Genomic DNA, 4,330 nt, shown 5'->3' on the forward strand with positions numbered 1-4,330 from the left:
TTGGTCTAAAAAAATATTTTCATTTTTTTAGCAAGGCGATATGACTATTGATCATGTGAAATAAAAAAAACAAAAAAAATCATGAAACCGTCCAATTTTGACAATTTTCGACAACAGTAGATGGTTGTTAAGGACGCTAGCGATTATGGAGTCTCCTTCACCGACAGTTTCTGTCATTCATAACACTCGTCGACAACCACATACAGTATTAGACTCCCAGCCAGTCCTATTGTACGCCGTGCCTAAAAGTTCAACTACGTAGCGCAGGTTGATAATATTAATGAGGTGACGTCATGCGTAGTATAACACTTGGCCTGTGTATGCCTTGTGTTCAACTGATGATGCAGGGTGCTTGTAATTAATATTGAAAGACTATTCAACAGAATCGAATAAAGTAGGGACTGTTCAATAATTATAATTATGAGCCCTGGTGGGAGGGTAAAATGGGGGTGGGGTGGGGGTGGGGGGTGGTGGAGGGCGAAAGGGGGTCATAGAATTTTGTTGCCAAAATAGGGGATCATAAATTGTTTTATACAATAGGGTGTTATAAAATCATTAAGGGCTGTTGACTCAAACATTTTTTGCACGGCTATGTGCGCATTCTTAAACTTACAGCATTCATAATCTTATATAATACACAACAAATTTTGTGCGCTTCGCATACGTTCTTTCTTCAATCAGTTTTTCAGCCTTAGTTTCGACAATGGATTGAATTTGTGTGGGTGGAAGGCACACCACCTCAATGCCTTCGGCAAAATATTTCCCTAAGTTCAGGTGTGCCATTTGCGCATGCGCGAAAGTAGTTTGATTGACAGATTTCACCTCTGACCTCGATCAGCTGTTTTTGCGACAGTCATAACACTGACAGAAGTATCCAGTTGCGAAAATCGAATTATTTGCCTCATTTTAGCGACGTGCTTGGACTAGTTTGCAATAGTAATATTAGTATTCAATTCACTGAATATTTAGAGAAGCAAATGACATGATGGATAAGGACAGTTTAAGGCCACGGACATCGAATATACCACGAAAACTAGCTCGTTCACGTAGCGTTTTCGTTGTCCCACTGGCCTACTACACGTAGATTGCCTGGCGATCGGAGTGTTATCGTCAGAGCACCTCGGACTACACGAAAACATGACGAGATTTGTCCCATTCACCACTGCATCACACAGATCTGTTGTTCATGCACTGTCATGACTGTACATTCATGATCATTGCAATACAGTGTATGTCGTGTATGTGTATACCGTTCTCCTGGCTGAGTATGTTGGGTGTGTTGTTTGTACCTCGACTCTGAGCTCTGCAAGGTGAGTTTCTTTTTATAACTCATTAATTTTTTTAATGCACAAGTAAAACTAAACGACACAACATTAATTTTAACTGGCAGTGAGGATTCGCTATAGTATAGACGAATCCAACGAGCCAAGTCATGGTCAGGATTTGGTCGGCCATTAGGCCAAGTAAAATAAAAACATGTTTCACGTCCGGTTTTTCGAAAAAAAAGGAGGAAGAGGGTCTTTTTATTTTCTATTTTTATCACAAAATTGGTGTAAATAGCCATACTTAGAGCTCAGTGTTTTAGCGTATACAATAATGCCTGGAAAAAGGAGGAGAGTTACACCCCTCAAATGATCACAAAACCTTCCTAACGTGTTTCTTGTATCTTAACAAGGCTATAGAAAGCATCCTAACTTCCTAGACATATATTTTGAAAAGTTATAACCGAATTTCAAAAATAAAAATATATTTGAAGAAACCTCAAAAAGGAAGCGGAGGGGACGTGAAACATGTTTATTTTTTTTATTTGGCCTTATTAGGGTCCCTGCATGCACCAAACAGGTGTTGTGAGTGCCCAATTGGGTGGATTAAACCCGCTTAAAATTTGATGTGAGATTCTTTTGTGTTGTAAACTGTCATCATTCTTTTGTCTGCGTGTAACACTGGTGGTAGAATGCAGTTTAAAATATCCTTCAAGGGCGCATCATTTCACATTTTAGGTGAGATAGTTTGGTCCCCGTCGCGGCTATGGCCGCCATTGAGGTGCAGGAATGCGTGAAATTTGATTCGTCTATAGGAAAATATGATTTTGACTTCAGTTTCAGTCTCAATCCCAACCCACAGCAAGTGAGCAAACATAAAGTCTTGATTTTTGCAGAGTATGTAGGCCTACTATATGTTTACAAAGCAATTGTGTAAAAACAGAATTTTGAAAAATATTCAGGGCTTTCCCCTTAGCAAATGTTACAATGGCTTTAATTACACTGTCATACTGTATTGTCTTTCCAGAAACTGGCACACGAAAGGTCCATTCTGCAAGGCATATCTTCCAAAAATCTGAACTATAAACACACGCTGAAGCAAAGCACCTGCAACCGAACAGCACAGCTTTCCTTATTGAGGAGGATGTAAGTAATTTCATTTACAAAGTTGTAGCCAAGGGGTGCAGCACACCACACAAAATGCCAATACCTTATTCCTATGTGTTCCTATATTTAATTCTCAGGCACGACAGGTATATATGAAATGAAAGTGCCCCTCTGACAAAAAAATAAAAGAGAAAATCAGAAGGGCAAAAAGAAAAGAAAAGGGACAAGGAACCCTTTTCTACCGAAATTAACCTGATCATGACCGAAAATAGTGTAAAATACGAAATTTTTGCGTGCTACGTCCCAATAAAGCCTTTTTTAGAAGCTCAAAGACATACAACCTCTCTATGTATAATTGTATGATGCAACTTTTTTTGCAATGCAGAGTTTTTTTGTGTACCACCTAAGTTTTATTTTGCCCTCCTTACTAAAAAAAGATGGCTATGCCCATGAAACTATGCACGACTAGTAGACGTAGTAAATTACAGATTAGTGCTTTAAATCTGTCTCCGCTCTCACAGTTCATAAAAAAAAATTAAAATTGCAAAATGATTGCAAGTGACTACTTTTGACTTTATGACCTTTGACCTCACACCTATTGAAATAGCATATCATGACTCTGCTACAATAATTTATCATTTTGGAAGGAAAATCTAAAAATTTAAAAAGATAGTACATTAAGGCTTTAAGAGTACTACACTCTGGCCAATTTTGTGCTTATTTTTTGCATTTTTCATAAAAATTATAGCACATTGGTGACAAGTAAGATATGTATAGGGGCAAGGACTCCCAACTACTGTACTGAAAATTCAGCAACTCAAAGCAAGTAGTTATTGAGTTTTTGATCAAATATTGGTTTCCCCTCATTTTTGACTGTAACTCCACAACTGTTGTCTGTGCTGATATAAAATTTCCAGTGCAGTAGTTGTAGTCCTTGCCCCTATAATATACATATCTTACTTGTCCCCAATGCCCTATAATTTTGAGAAAAATGCACAAATAGGCACAAAATTGGGCAGGTGTAGTAATCCCTTAAAACACACAAACAGCCTAGATACCATAATCCTGATAATAATGTGTAATAATTAATCATTGGCTATTATTTTATTTTATTCCAATTTCCAGGTGCAGCAGTACTACTGAGGATACTGGTTTAAGTGAAAGACAAAGGATGATGGTTTGAAGTCAACAGCTGGCATCTGTTATCTGTCGCATCACTCGCTAGCCGTACTATAGGGCTTTTTAAACACACTATATCCGAGAACTGCTAAAACCCACTAACCGCTCCACCCAAAAGGGGAATTAGCAGTCTGGGTTTAGCAGTTCTCTGGATATAGCCAGGTTTTACGATATAGCATGGTTTTGGACCACCACAGTCAAAAGGCCGTAGTAGGGCTATCACTGCATGCATTGAAAACTTTCCCAACATTATGTCAACAATTAAATTTTTTGAAGAAAATCTTTTCTGGAGGGTGAACATTTGATGAGAACTTAAATACTTGCATAGTAATTTATGTGGTGCATAAACTAACTAGTAAATGTTTGCTCCAATTATTAAAATAATAAGGACCTCAACAAATGACTCTGACATCATGTGATGTAATCGTAATGCATAGTTCCTTACAGGCTGTAAAAGTTGCATGGAATTATTGGAAATGTTCTAGGCACTTTTCTTTGGTTTGCCTCAAATTCAGCAGTGACGTCAATGTCTTTTCATGGCTGCGCCACACGAACCACCCTTTTTTGCTACACAATAAACTATACGCACACGATTCAATACGGCGCCCACTAAAATATGCACCTACGTCACTACTGAACTTGAGGGGAACCAATGTATAGCCAAGGTTCCCTAGTCCAAAAATACGGATCGCTAGTCCGAAAAAATACTGAGGAAATGGTTCACAAGTCCAAAAATAAATAAGGTTTACAAGACCTTAGCAATGGAAAATCTGCAGCCATTA

At 38.2% G+C, this 4,330-nt stretch overlaps 1 long non-coding RNA gene across 1 annotated transcript; it reads left to right on the forward strand.

The window, feature by feature from the left end:
• Positions 1–733: 733 nt before the first annotated feature.
• Positions 734–3,524, forward strand: LOC140143688 (uncharacterized). Its single transcript, XR_011857785.1, has 3 exons — positions 734–1,310; positions 2,290–2,408; positions 3,495–3,524. It is a non-coding gene; the product is annotated as an uncharacterized lncRNA (long non-coding RNA).
• The last annotated feature ends 806 nt before the right edge of the window (positions 3,525–4,330 follow it).

This window comes from Amphiura filiformis, unplaced genomic scaffold (genome assembly GCF_039555335.1).
Source record: "Amphiura filiformis unplaced genomic scaffold, Afil_fr2py scaffold_25, whole genome shotgun sequence".
In the NCBI taxonomy this organism is placed as follows: domain Eukaryota; kingdom Metazoa; phylum Echinodermata; class Ophiuroidea; order Amphilepidida; family Amphiuridae; genus Amphiura; species Amphiura filiformis.